The 15,693-nt window shown below is 43.7% G+C and overlaps 1 long non-coding RNA gene across 1 annotated transcript; it reads right to left on the reverse strand.

Annotated features, from left to right (window-relative positions):
* Nucleotides 1-11,117: 11,117 nt before the first annotated feature.
* On the reverse strand, nucleotides 11,118-15,128 carry LOC116444775. The gene is made up of 3 exons (XR_004240483.1): nucleotides 14,910-15,128; nucleotides 11,752-11,813; nucleotides 11,118-11,395 (listed from the first exon to the last, which is right to left on the reverse strand). It is a non-coding gene; the product is annotated as an uncharacterized LOC116444775 (long non-coding RNA).
* Nucleotides 15,129-15,693: the final 565 nt, after the last annotated feature.

The raw sequence follows: 15,693 nt of genomic DNA on the forward strand, positions 1-15,693 counted from the left end.
CCCCGCGGCCGCTCCTGCCGTTCCCGGCCGCGCCGCGCTGCGTGCCGCGGTGAGCGGGCGCCCCGCAGCGGTGGCTCGCGGGAACGGCGGAGCGGCTCTGCCCCGCGGGCCGGGGGACACGTGGGACATTGGCGTGCGGAGGACGCTGCGATCCAAGGAGAGTTTAAGGACATGTATTTAAGCAGAGCGCTGTTCTGTAGATCACCACTTCTGCAATCTAAACATCACCTCTTTCTGTAAGCCTCCAAATGTACGATCTGTAGGTAAGTTACATATTAAAAGGCTTAGAGCTGTCAGCTGCTACACATAACATGGAGCATATGGTACAGTGGCTAGTACCTTCCCTCATTCTTTTCCCACTTAATTTAAAAGAAAAAAACCATCAACCCCAAACCTCGTATCATTTGGAACTATTTTTGGTCTATATTATCTAATTGGGCAATATAATACTGCAGGTTCACAGGCTTGCATCCTACATAGAGGTGCTTTCTATGTACTATGCAGTTTTAGGGCAAAATACTGAACAGCTGAACTCCGAAGAGTGAGCCAGGGAGATGAGGTGATTAAGTGTTAACGTTATTGTTCATCAAGTAACTTTCTGTGTCTGCTCACCACTCAGACTGTTGGTTCAAGCCTGTTTTCTCTGATGTAAGGTTAGGTGACTTTTAGATACCTACATTCAGGATCTCTGTCTGGAAGGGCTTTCAAAACTCTTGGAGCTAAGTTCAGTTGTGCCTGCATCAGTATTTATTGGAGGTGCCACAGGGAATCCCATCTGGTCTCTGAAAGGCTGTGGATCTATGAAAGGTGTCTGGCATTGCAGTGAGCATGTATATACTATCCTTGGACACGAGCTAGGGGCAACTAAACTAAGATTTTTACATCCAAAATAGCTACTGCAAATACCAGCTGTTCTGTGACATGAATCTGTTTCTTTCTTTTTCTAGTCTTTTCTTCAATTCTTCATACTAGCCAAGAAACATTTTCTGACTGATTCTTTGTTATGTCTGATATTCTAAATTGAGTTTTGATTTCAGAATACCAAAATAGTGAACGCTACATTAGCTGAGCTTTGTTGATATGCTATTGCAACACTACAAGTTCCATTGTTTCCACAAGTTTTACTGCCTAAATGTGTCCAAAGTGACCTAGAAACCTCTGATAACTGAGCCGTATAACTGATTTGAACAGCCCAGGCCTTGCTGTGTTGGAAGGAATGACTGCAAGGATCCCATGTTTTCTGTAGACAGAGACTGAGTTGACTGCATATGCGAACTATCAATATAGGGATATATTACCCTGAGTTATGCAAGCATAATGTTCTGTTGGAAAATGTATTTACAAAGAAAATGGCGTAAGTATCCTTACACTGTCATGAATCAGCACAGAATGCAAGTGATTTAACTTAAATTTCCCTTTTGAGAAAGGGTCTCTGGTGTGAAAGTGCTACGTTTGTTATGTAGTGTTTATTGTGTGGCAGCACTCAGGAGATCCAATTCAGAATGGACTCCTCTGTAGCTTGGATGGTTATAAAAATGTATACATAAAAAGACAATGCCTGGCTGAAAAGGAATCTAATATTAAGCTCTGGATTTAAACAAAAGTTACTGGTCAGAAGCATGAATGCATCTGAGTAGGAGGTAGTTTGGTGTTCTAAAGCTGAGCTGATGTCAGTGGGCTAGTGCATACTGGTGTGTGCTTCTTAGGTCAATCTGCTGGCTATCCCCGCCTCCTGTACTTTGCTTTGCATCCTGGAGCAGTCTCAAAGTGAGTGAAATGGATTCCTCTGGGGTGAAAAACTAGCAGAAATGCTCCAGGAACCATCTAACATTCTCCAGACACAGATGGGTGTTCTGTTCGTGAGGAAAAGTCCAAAATGAATAAACAGACAAACCCCAGCCATGTCTGGTGTGGATGTCAGGTCCACAGGACCAAGTAGTTTTCATTACAATTTTCCTCCTATTTTTTCACAGTGTCTCCTGGTAGTTTACAGTGTTGTGCTGCCACATGTTGCCATGCTCCATTGGTAAGTTGTGACTTCACAAAAAGTTGTCCTGGCTGACAGAGAATTACAGAAGTGCTTGGCAAGGTGTGAACTCACCTGAAACTAGTTTTGGGTAAATAGCCTGAAGCTTGAAGTTAGAGTGAAAAGGCAGGGAGGTATAGTGAGTGGGAGAGGGGACCTATTTCAAATACTCTTTTCTAATTCACCTGGGCCTTCCTGTTCCAAATAAAAGCATTGTCATGGATTCAAAGTAGTGTATACAAGCTGGACAGAACTTTTCCCTCAGGAATTCATGTCAAATAGAAGAAACCTAAAAATAATTAAAATACAGCTTACAAGAAAAAGAAAGATGTCTTTATCCTGATCTAGAGCAATTTATTTTCAAGAATATGTCTGCAGTTAATCACCCTCTGCTCTTTCCACAAACAAATTAGACATTGATTTTTGGGGGAAAGATCTTGTGTATATGTTCCACACTAAATTAGTGATGTTTCAATCCTAAATGTTTTTTTACTGGATTCAAGCAAATTGATTTGCACATGAATGATGTTCTGTGACAAAATAACAATGTATTAATAGTATCTTCTGTGTTACTAGCAATGATGTCATCAGTGTAATAGGAAATTGTAGTTAGGACTAAAGCCATACATCTACTATGAGTTTAGTTATATGAAAAATGAACATCTGAGCGATATTACACTCCTTTTATTAAAGTTTAATCTTGTATCAAAAATAACTAATAGTCCAGGAGCCTTTGTCGTCCTGCATTGTAAATTTTCTGCTCATGAGACAATTAGTGAAAGGAAGATGACTACTCTTTTTTGTTTCTTCTTGGTAAACAGTCTTTGATGACATAAAATAATGATGTTAAAGACACATCTCTACAGGATGGTAAAGTTTTCTGCACTGTTTCAGTGTAGTGTATCACACTTCCACAGATGCCTAAAATGGAGGATCAACATGCTGCAATTCTAGAAAAACAAGAATTAAAACTTACAAGAGTGGCTGCTGTTGAATTCTGTTATAATAGTGAAAATGAGATCAGGTGTTAGATACCTGTATTTGGTATGAAATCGAGCTCTCAGACCTTAGAGATGATGGAGTAGCAGTACTTTGTCGGTATGTGGGTAGGCAAGAGAACGATTCTTCACTGTACCCAAATGTTGCTGCTATTCTGTGGCCTCTGGACCTACATGGAACACACGAGAATCATTCTCGAACTTTCAGTGCTTGCTAAATCAGGAGAGAGCAGCCATGTGCATTTGGGTTCTCCCACCAAATATGAAAATATGTAATGTTAGGGACTCTTCCCTGTGTGTGCCACCAATGAGGCTGGAGTGTGGAGCAGTCTGTACTTTACAGACATATCCGTGAGGATTTCTTTTAAGTATCCAGTAGCATCACCTCAACCACCCTTTATCTGTGATTCTTGTTCCCCCATTAAGTTCCACAATTCCCCTCCTCTTCAGTATCATTAGAACTGAAGTCCCACCACTAACGGTTGTTGAGAGCTAAATTCACCAGCTAGCAACACTGGTCTCTGCCTTCACAGAACAGAAAAAGGCTAATTTGGTGGGTGATTTATGGTGCCTGCTGAATTGCGCCTTCTTTCTCTTGACTACAGCAAGTCCATAGATCAGCTAAATTAAGTGTTTCATCTAGGTAACATGAACTATTTTCTGTGCTGACAATGCTGCATTCAAGTTATTTATTTCAGGTACCTATTAATTAATTTCATATTTTCATACAGATTTTTTTTTTCCTTATTTCTAATAGCTCCCTCCCCTACATGGAAAATTGTTTTCTAGCCTCACTAGAGAAAGCTGATCTCCACTGACTGAGCACTGACTGATACTGGAACATGAAAGGAATAAACAAGAAAAGTCCAAAAATGGAAAAATGTGGCAACAAGAGCTTCTGCTGTTGTTGAGATTCACTAAAATCTGGTGGGGGAGCAGAGGGATGAGCTATAAGTAGTTGCAGACAATTTTTTTCCTCTTACAGGACATGACTTTTAAGGGGAACATGAGCCCTAGAGAAAATAGGTACTTGCAAGGAGTTAACAAAAAGCCACTGGAAAGTTCAGGGCTACATTAGGTACCTACAAATCTGGTAAGAAAACTTGGCATTGGAAAATCTAATTGAGAGGACAGAATTATATTAGGGTCTAGGTAATTAAGACACTGCAAAAATTCTTAAGACTTTCACACAAGACAAAAATACAGGCTAAATTGAACAATATACCTCATGTTTGCTGCTAAAGGAAAAAAACATGTTACCAGCAATAAGGTATACAGAGAATTTTTTTGTTTTTGCACTGAAGAGAGAAAAGTCCACAAATAACTTACTTGTGATACTGTGTTTATTTCCTTGAGATAAACTCACCAGATACTCTTACAATTAAATAAGTGATCATCTTAGTAAAGTTTTTTTGCCATACGTTACCTATTTTCCAGGTGCTGCAATCTTTGACAATAGGACAGAGTTTGCTGAAACTGAGTGTTGAAACTGAAGTAAATTGGTGGAAAAGTGAAGGTTTAGACATGAAGTTGCTAGAGCAAATAATCTCCAGTATAAGAGTATCCTGGTTCCAGCTAGGATAGAAGGTAAAGTTAATTTCTTCTCAGTAGCTGTTACAGTGCTGTATTTTGAATTCAGAATGAGAATGGTGTTGATAACAACATTTAGATTTTTGTTTTTTGCTAAGTCAAATTTATCCTGAGTAAGGGACTTTTTTCCTTGTTTCATGCTCTGAATGCAAAAAAAAAAAATCAAACTGGGAGGGAGCATATCTGGAACTTGAACTGACCAAAGGAATATTCCACACCACAGAATGTCGTGCCTGCTATATAAACTGGAGGGAGTTACCTGAAACCGGGGGGGGGCGGGCAGGATTTGGGTTCAGGAAGGGAGGTCTGGCATCAGTCAGCAGGTGCTGAACATTTGATATTTTTTTCCCCTTTTTATTATCATTGTTATTATTACTTAGCATTATTATTGTATTTTTTTCTTTATTTTCAATTATTAACCTGTTCTTATCTCAACATACAAGTTTTACTTCTATTCTCCTCCTGATTCCACTGGGGTGGCGGGGGGGAGAAGAGAGGAGGGGTTGAGTGAGTGGCTGTGTGGTGTTTCATCTCCAGCTGGGCTTAAAACCATGACACAGGCTATTGGGAAATGGTATCAGAATAATTAAGGTCATGCTAGCTAGAACAGACAAGAAAATCACTCTGATCCACATTTAGTATTGGTAAATTGCAGAGTAATGTTAATGAAGCATAAGTTATGTGCTAATAATTTGGTTGCTACTTAGAGAGATGTCTGTTGGGACATGGAGGCATATGAAGGCCCAGATAAGGAAATCATCCCCAAACACCCTTACCTAACAAAGCTTGGCATGATTTACTGTGCAGGGAGTTCTTCCTATTTCATGAAAATCATGATGGGAATGAATCTACACTGTGCAATGAAGCACTGCGCAATTACCAAGACAGATGTAGAGAAGCAACTTCCTATAACTATGAAAGTTTTCATCCCCTACAAATATGCAGCGTGTTTACTGGCCCTCACAGAAAGAGGTAAGAACAAAAGGTTATGAGTCTTCTGTTTATCTGGGAAAGGAGCAGTTACTGCAGAGGCTGTCTGCACCCTGTCTTCTCTACAGCCACACTGGGTCTGGAATGACTTATACCTACTGTGAGTAAACTGGTGTCTACTTGACATTGCAAAGCTTCATTTCTGGAAGCGTTGCTCCCACATTATCTGCATTAGTTAGTCTGGCAGCGTGCTGTGAGGATGTTACTGCATAGCTTTTGGTGCTGGCGCAGGTTCAGGGATGCACACGCTGCTATCTTTTGTGCAGTGTAGGCATGTCTGCCTATAACTGCTGGGAAAGAAAGGCCAGGGGTGCCACAAGAAATAACCTTCAAAGTCCTATGACTTTGACATCCAAAATAGCTACATGTTTTGTAGAAATAAGCAATGCTTATTGAACTTCAGATAAGAGGGAGTAAAACAGGTCAGATTTGGGCATTTTGCCTGAAAGGGCACCACCTTTGTCTGGGGAGTATTGACAGAGACGGATTAGAGCCAATTCCATTGCTGAACCACAGAATGCTGCAGCCAAGGTCTTGGGGAGCCATCCCTGCTGTGACAGCCAAGCCTGCTGTACATTTGTTTTTTGAAGTGATATGTAAAAAGAACTCATCTCTCATATAATTCAAGAATTCACGTGTAAGGACTGCAAAATAAAGGATCACGTTCTGCAACCTCAAACAATGCAATAGCTAAGATGTAGTTTTGGACCAGTGATGTCTGTCAGCACTGCTACTTTGTAGATTTGCAGATGTATTTAGCCTCACAATCATTTTTTGTTCTTCTAATGTCTTGGAATTGCTGCATATATCCATCCATTTTTATATTCTTCTCTATATGGACATGCAATTATCTCAGCCTTATTCATATATTTGACTCTACCTTTCTGGGGCATATTTTTAAAGGAATGTGTAGTGGTACTGAAATGTGAGAGAGCATGATAAAGAGAAACCCCAAAATGTTGCCTGCAATAGATCTGTGTTTGGTACGAAATAACTTTCTCTACAGTTGGAAGAGATGACTTTCTGTACCTACAGTTTTGGGGCAGAGCACAGCTGTAATTTGAAGGTATTTTATTCTTAGCTGAGTGTCACACTTTCTAGAAATCTATTGGAGAGAGGTCAATAGAGCCACTGTACCGTTTCAAAGAGAGGTTCTTTTTACAATGCATTTCGGAGGAGACACTGAAATAAATATTTGCAATCCCACTTGGTAATTCCAAGCATCACTGTGTCATGCAACAAAATGTTCAGTTGTGTAAGGGTTCTGTAACAGCATGGGTGCTACTGAAGGTGGTTTAAAGAGCAAACAATAGCTAGTGTCAATGTACAGTACTGCACACTAAATCAATGAGGGCTGCCTTTGACTTCAGGTTTGCTTGGGTTCACAAAAGAATTTGGTCACTTCAGTCTCAGCAGTTGGCTGTAAGACATGTCAGCTTCCTGGTGAATGCATTCTCATTTCTTTATTCTAGGACCTGTTGGTGACTTGCTGACAGAGGATGCTATTGATTAAAATAACTGCATGTTTTTTTCTTCTTTTTTTTCTTCTTGTCAAGCATTGTAAGGGTAAATGACTAAACTGGTGTCCTCATCAAAAACCTTCAAATAATTTCAGTCTGGTTTATGAGGAAATACAGTTGGTTCTATATAGTATGTCCTGTTCCTTTATCTAATATTTTGTTATATGGGAAAGCACACGATTACTGATGAAAACAGTTGTTTGGTACTGAAAACTCGCAGCACTTTTTAACAGGATAAAGTCAAACTCAAGTTACCTTGGGCAATAGCAAATTTGGTACTGATGTCCCCAAAAGTCCTCACTTCTTAAAAAGTGGTAGTGTGAAATGTGGGGAAAAAACCTAAACCTTGCAAGATATAAGATGAAGATAAGTAATTTGGATAGCAAAGCTCCATACTTTTTGGCTAGGAAAGGCATGAAGAAAATATTCTTAATCCCACCTCAAAGACATTTTTAAAGTATCACTGAATGTGTCTCTGTCTTGCTTGTGTGCTCATATGCAAAGATAACAACAAAGGATGGTTAAAAGTGTTTAATAATTATTTCATCTTGACATATCCTTTAAAATGAATCTCTTCTCTATCTGCTGAGTTCCTACTCATTCCTTCAGCCCTCTTTCTCAACAAGTGTGTGGTTTTACACCACCCCAGCTATATCTATCCATTGGAGACACTCAGGACACAAACACCAAAACTCCTTGCCTTCCACCGAAGATGGGAGCAAGATGGGTGTTGCTCCACAGCCATATCCTTAACACCATCTTGCTGTAGGGGAGTGACTGGCTGGTGTGGGGAGAGGTGGTGACTACCAGATCAATGCAGGAGGGTGTAACACTCCAAGCTGCACAAGGAAGAAACCAAGAAAGTAATCCAAGGAGTTTTGTTTTACTGAGATTTTTCCAGGAGAGTGGCTGCCCACAAATTACCTTACAGCAGGGCCTGTTCACTGGGTTGTGGTGAAAAAAGGGAGGCTGATGTCACCATCTCACCCAGGTGAGATGGGTCCTGGGCACTGAGGTGTAGGAACAAATTCACCCAGGGAAACATCAGTGGCGGAGGGGCAGCGAAGGGCTGGGGGCTGCCAAGTGTTGGGCAAACACCCGAGGGAAGGAACAGGGCGCTGCCATGACGCCCGCCAGGACCAGGGGACCCCCGCAGGCCCAGGCCGGGCACGGGGCTTTGCCGGCGGCGTAGGCGCAGGAGCCGCTGCCACCCTGCCCTCCCTCCCGCCTCCGCCGGCGCCTGCGGCCCTCAGCGGGGCAGGGTAGCTGTGCTCGCATGGCCGATTTAACCCCGTTTCGGTGGCTTTGCCGGGCGCTGCAGGCTGCGGGACCGCTGCTAGGTGGCGATGTGCCCCCAGGAACGGCGGCAGCCGCTGCGGGAAGGCGCCTCAGCACAGCCTCCCCCGCCGCCCGCCGAGGCCGCCGGCGTGACAGCCCCTCTGGTCGTGAGGTGCTGCTGGGCGGCTTCTGCGTCAAACCATACACGCAGATAGATAAAAATACATACTGCTGTATATTTATAATTTTTAAAACTGCTCACATTAAATGACAGGAGGTTTCGAGTAGATTATCAGGAGGAAGTTCTCTGCTGTGAGGGTGGTGAGGCATGGGCACAGGTTGCCCAGATAAGCTGTGGATGCCCCATCCCTGGAGGTGTTCAAGGCCAGGCTGGATGGGGCTCTGAGAAACCTGGTCTGGTGAAAGGTGTCACTGCCCATGGGAAAGGGATTGGAAGTAAATGATCTCTAAGGCCCCTTCCAACCCAAAACTTCCTATGATTCTGTGAAACTCTTTTTTGTTTATGTACCTAATGGATGTGGTAAGTGGAACAGTGAAGGGCTGGGAGCTGCCAAATCCCTGCTCTGCCTTAGGTTAACACACAGATCATATTATGGGTGGAGGTGCCTCTGGAGCCAGGGTACTGCCAAGCCACCCCATCCAGCCCCAGCCTCTCTGTGTGACACATCAGGGTGGTTGGGAGCCAGCAGAAAGGGGCTTGTGGACAAACTTTAGTTTGTAACTTAAAGCAACTACTGCCAGGGATAGGCTACTATTTTACAGGCTGGTGAGTATTCCTGGGTTTTGTGTGGGTATTTTTGTTTCCTTTGTTGTTGGTTTTTTTTTGTTTGTTTGTTTTCTTAATTTTTTTTTTAATTTAATGGAATAGGAACATGCTGCAAGATGTAAACCAAAGATGTCTCCATATCTTCCTGCAACCTTTGCGTGCTGACAAGTGTGTTACCTTCAAAGTGCCTTTCAGTCTGGTTCTCCTCCTCTTTGTGAGAAAGCCTTATGTTACTTGGCTGAACTCAAACTACCCTGTGCTAATTGATGTGCTGGAGGTAGCTGTTCTTCAGGAATGAGACAGAGTTCTGGGCTGAGAATGCTTTGCTCTGTATAAACAAGTGGTGCTTGTTATAGATGGTAATGTGTTCCAACTTTTTGTTCTGAGCTAGATGTGCCAAGGATACATCCAGTGGTTTTATTTAATACTTGTAATTGGGGGTGGAAGGGAAAATTCTTTTCATCTATCTTATCCTGATTGTTATTTACTCAGAAATGACAATTATTTTAAAGATAATTAATTATGAGCCAGACACAGAACTCTAGTTCAGTGCATCTGGCTGGCAATGACTGATTCAAAAGCAGTAATTATTACAGGTTTAGGAAGAGAGCTTAAATGACCCATATGGTTAGTCTCATTAAACTGATCCAAAAGTCACCAGAAGTAGTGCTAATTCTCTGTTTCTGCTGGGTGCAGCAGTGCATTAATACCTGTGATGTCAGGGGACAGGTGCTAGTGAACCAGCTTGAGGTGACAGAGCTACATCACAGCCGTCCTGCTGTAAGCCAACTCGATAGACTTTTAAAGCACAGAGGCCTTAAAAAAGCTGAGACACCAAAAGACAGACACTGAATGAAATAGACCCCCTCTTCCAATCTGTGGCTTAGTGGCTATTGGCCCACACACCGTAAAGAGATAAAACAAACTAAAATAAATAATCTGAGAAGAAGAATGAGAACAAAAAGAGACCCATTCATACTTGAAGCTCTCTGGAAAAAATCAAGACACAGTTTAAGTAGTGTTTTGTTTTCTATCATATATGCAAGCATTATATTATAACAAACACCAAGATTGTTTGGTAGTAGTCTTGTATGTGACTAATTTTGGAGCACTTAATGTACTCTGGCAGTGCTACCTGTACAAATATGTTAGTGGAAGCTGCTTCTCTATGATAAAAAGAAGCATGTGACAGAAAGAACAGTTTTAAAACAAAATAAGCCACCCTCCTGAGTCTTTAAATGTCCAAACAGATTCTGTGGAACATCTTAGGGCTGACAGAAGGGAGACAGAACTCTCTGAGCATGCTTTGTGGGGAAACTGAGGGAGGAGAGGGTTTAATTTCTTCCCTCCCCCTTTTCATCCCCCACTCGGCATTGGAAAGGGACTTTTGGGGAAACAACTGGCAGAGGTATGGTTTTGTGAGGGAAACCATGGATGAAAAAATGGATTGGGAACATACCGGGGGTAACAGGATATGGGTAAAAGGGAAAGGTGGGATTAGGAAAGGGAGACTGTAGGGGGAGCCTACAATGGACATATTGTCTAACATGATTACGATTTTTAGCATATATACTGCCTTTTACAGAAACACCATCAGGCCCAGTGACCTCTGATGCTTGTAACCCTTTTCTACTTTGTACAATTTTGAATTCCACCACCTCTCCATCTCCCAAGCTTGGGATGTATTTTTCAGGGTTATTCTTTTTAATAGCAGTTCTATGCACGAATATGTCTTGCTGGTTGTCATATCTCGTTATAAAACCATAATATTGTTTAACATTATACCGTTTTGCTATTCCTAAAACCTTAGCTACGGAGATCTTTTCCTTTTTCCGAGTGGCTGCTGTTTTCTGTCTCACTGCGTTTTTGCTTTCTCTTTCGTTTGCTCCCGTGTTGGAATTGCCAGGGCTGCTGGGGCCGTCGGGGCTGCTCGTGCCTGCGTGCTCCTGCCGGGGTCGCATTCAGGGCTGTGCAGGCTGGGCCGAGCTGTGCCGCTCAGCTCCCTGTGCGCCTCCTCCTCTGCTCTCAGCTGCACTGCTGCTGCCAGGCGCTGCACCCACGTCTCGGCTGGGCCCCCGAGCGATGACCCTCCTGCGCCCCGCTCCAGCGTGTGTTTTGGCTAGGCATGGCTCTGGTCCAACCCCACCAGCCGCCGCTCACATGCTGCCCCTCTCGGTCGGGCGTTCACGGGGCTCACTGGAAAGACCTACAGTAGTATCAGGGAATGCACCAGTCAGGAGTCTATGAGGTTGCAGTGGTGGTGTAGCATGTAAAGTCTATGAGTTCATACATAATAGTTTGGTGGAAAAGGACATCAAAATACTTGGCTGCCTACTAAAGGAGTATGTAGGTTCAGCCTATGATCCCTTCTCAACTCTGCTAAATTACAGGCTGGGGACAGTGAAGTATGGTTTAGCATCTGTGACATTTGTACAAATTGAAGTTGAAAACGAAAAATGGCTCCATAATAAAAAAAAACAAAACCAAAGAAAACAACAAATGTCTATGTGAGCAGGGAATTGCAGATATAGATTGAAGCAACGAAGGCAAATCAAACCAAACCTTGGTATTTTTTTGGGATCCTGGTTGCTACCCTTAATCCATAAAAACGAGGCTAGAAGTACCTGCAATACAAAAGAAAAGTTGTGAACAGCAGGAATGTCTCGAGATGTGGCCATTGGATTGAGTGAAGTTGTCGTTCCAGACAGTCCAATGTTCAAAAGCAACAGTTTCTGCAGGTTCCAGAAGGAAAAAAAGATAGGGGATATGAATTAGCTGGCCTGACCAAGGAATAGGCAGAGAAATGTTAATCTGTGGAATTAATTACCTTGGTATCACCTGATAACTGTGATGCCCTTAAGACAGGGAGATCACAAGAATGAAATTATCCACAAAGACACCTTAAACATTCCTCTTAAGCTAACATACATGTGTTGCAGTGGGGATCCTGCAACACGCATATATCAAACCAGGAGTCCCGTGGAAAGGAAATATATATGGACAGACAGATTCTTGCTAGCTGTTTCAGAGATGTTTATTTCTCCAGCCGCATGGCCGGGGCTCTGCCCAGGAACTGTTCCAGTCACCGGACCAAGGGTCCTTCTGCCCGCACAGGGAACACAAACCAACCCATGGGAACGAGGCTGAGCAGGGGCAGGGAAGCCCCGTGTCTGTGCCCTCAGGGCCCCTCTCCCAGGGCTACACGGCGGGGGAGGGACCCCAACACCTCACCCGTTTTATTTTAATAAAAGGAGAATGAAAACAACTGGATAAACATAACAAGAACAGTTTCAAAACAAAACAAGCCACCCTCCTGAGTCTTTAAATGTCCAAACAGATTCTCTGGAACATCTTAGGGCTGACAGAAGGGAGACAGGACTCTCTGAGCATGCTTTGTGGGGAAACTGAGGGAGGAGAGGGTTTAACTTCTTCCCTCCCCCTTTTCATCCCCCACTCGGCATTGGAAAGGGATTTTTGGGGAAACAATTGGCAGAGGTATGGTTTTGTGAGGGAAACCATGGATGAAAAAACGGATTGGGAATACACTGGGGGTAATAGGACATAGGGTAAAAGGGAAAGGTGGGATTAGGAAAGGGAGACTGTAGGGGGGACTTACAATAGAGATACTGTCTAACATGACTACGATTTTTTGCATATATACTGCCTTTTACAGGAACACCATCAGGCCCAGTGACCTGCGATGCTTGTAACCCTTTTCTCCCTAGTACAATATTAAATTCCACCACCTCTCCATCTCCCAAGCTTGGGATGCATTTTTCAGGGTTATTCTTTTTAATAGCAGTTCTATGCACGAATATGTCTTGCTGGTTGTCACACCTTGTTATAAAACCATAATTTCGCTTAACATTATACCATTTTACTATCCCTAAGATCTTAGTTTCTATGATCTTTTCCTTTTTCCGAGTGGCTGCTGTTTTCTGTCTCGCTGCGTCTTTGCTCTCTCCTTCGGTCGCTCCCGTGTTGGAATTGTCGGGGCTGCTCGTGCCTGCGCGCTCTTCCCGGGGTCGCGTTCGGGGCTGCGCGGGCCGGGCCAGGCCGCGCCGCTCAGTTCTCCGTGCGTCGCCTCCTCTGGTCGCAGCTTCGCTGCCAATGCCGGGCGCTGCACCCACGTCTCAGCCGGGCCCCCGAGCGATGACCCCCCCGCGCCCTGCTCCAGCGCATGTTTCGGTTCGGCGCGGCTCCGTTCCACCGCCATTGCCGCCAGCCGCCGCCTGCGCGCCGCCCCTCTCAGTCGGGCGTTCCCGGGGCTCGCTCCACCACGCGCTGCACAGGACCGGGCGGGCACCGCCGGGTCCCGCCGCGCCTCGCTCCACCACCGACACTGCGGCTCGCGTGGCTCCACCCGCGCGCGGGAACTGCCTCGCTGCTGCTCGCAGAGCGCTCGGTGCACGTGGCCTGGGCCGCACGGTCCCTGAGCCAGGCTTCCCTTCGCCAGGACACAGCTGACATTGCTCAGCAGTCTCGGTAACTAAATAATATTCACGAAAATATTCTTCCATCGGCATATATTTTGACTCAAATATTAACTGTGTCCAAACGGTTTTCCAAAAGCCCTTGGTAAGAATTAAATCCCAAGAAACATAGAAAAGGTTCTTAAACAACCATGCCAGGAAGTGTTTCAGTTCTTTCTGAGCTTGAATCAAGCTAAAATTTACAAATCGTTGTTCAAGAATCATTTTAAGTTTAAGATAAATGTCCATATGCGGCTCGGAGAGCCAAGAGTCTTCCCACGGTTCCTCCATAGTTTAGATATGGAATAGCAAAGCAAAACCAAGAAGAGGAATCCAAAGTTTCCAGGGTTTACTCACACAAATCAGTCGCTTAGGGATCGGGGATCGTTCTGCCCGCATTCTCCACCATTTGTTGCAGTGGGGATCCTGCAACACGCATATATCAAACCAGGAGTCCCGTGGAAAGGAAATATATATGGACAGACAGATTCTTGCTAGCTGTTTCAGAGATGTTTATTTCTCCAGCCGCATGGCCGGGGCTCTGCCCAGGAACTGTTCCAGTCACCGGACCAAGGGTCCTTCTGCCCGCACAGGGAACACAAACCAACCCATGGGAACGAGGCTGAGCAGGGGCAGGGAAGCCCCGTGTCTGTGCCCTCAGGGCCCCTCTCCCAGGGCTACACGGCGGGGGAGGGACCCCAACATACATGTACGTATATTTCTGGTGTTCAGATAAACACGTGGCATATACTATAGTTATTTCTTGTAACATTTGCATGGGAAGGTAAGACAAAGCCAACTGTCCTCCTAGGAGTTTCTGGAACAAGCTGCTGATTGTTGTGTGCCTACTTGTGTTGAATGGAGTTGTGTTAGAAGTCTGACACCAAGTGGAGCAGATCTCTCCTTGAATTAGATTTCTAAATTCTACAGTGTGCACACAAGATGGACACGTATGAGACGGATTCAAGTATCATACCAGTCTGTCCTTTTTCAGAAGGATTAAATTCCAAAACAGTAATGCCTTTTTATAAATGCTTAATGTGAATTAGATTAGGCTGTCCAGTAAATTGCAATATACTCATATTTTAAACAATTATATTGGATAGTCTTTCTTAAAATAAACTATCTCATTCTTGTCCTCTACAGTCATTGCTTTAGAGCTTAGAAAATCAGCAATTGCTCTATGCTGTTAATTACATTTATTTCTCTATATACTTTACATTATAAATATTAAAAAAGTGTAATTACCTGAAAAGTCAAAGTGAACAGATCTTGGTTGACAGGCTGTAATGACTTAAATTATCTTCTTGTCCGCAGCATTATCCTTGAAATGAAAGCAGCTGAAAAACCATAATTTTGCCTAACTACTGTACAAATATTTTAGCAAATAAGGTCTTTACACCAAGAAATATCTGTTAAACATATACTGAGCTGGCAAAGACACCAAATCAAATGGAAGAGATAGGGAAGGCTGTTAAGAGAAAGGATTAAGTTATTCATCTCTGAATGGCGTTTCCATTACTGTGAAACTACTTGGAATGAAATGGGCAAATAGCTTTGTCTGAAGAAAAAATAGCTGCAGTGTGGTGGTAGCATTTGCTGAGGTTATTATGAGATGACTTTGATTTGAAAGAGTGAAGAAGAGTTGGAAAGGAATTTTAATCAGTTCTAGCAGCAAAAAAGACAGAACAGAATGTGATTCATGTAGAGGAGCATACCCTGGGCAACAGGCACTTACGAAGCTGGGCAGACTGAGTTAATTTCCTTGAGCATTGCTTTTCTCTTCCTCTTTCCAGCCAGGCTGTGGATATACCAGTCAATGTTTGCCAGGTTCCTCTCCAAACCTCCTCCTGTACTTGTCAGTGAGACTGGCAGTGTGCTGCACTTCCTGAACTGAGCACGGGCCAAAGAGGAAAAGAGGAAAGAGTTCAGAGAAGAGCGAAGAGCAAAGAAGGGCTGTCCGAGGCAGGACTGCTTTGGATCAGATTGCATTATCACTGTGACCTAAGCATGGAGCCTGGATTTGCACGGC

Source organism: Corvus moneduloides, chromosome 5, assembly GCF_009650955.1.
Source record: "Corvus moneduloides isolate bCorMon1 chromosome 5, bCorMon1.pri, whole genome shotgun sequence".
Classification (NCBI taxonomy): Eukaryota; Metazoa; Chordata; class Aves; order Passeriformes; family Corvidae; genus Corvus; species Corvus moneduloides.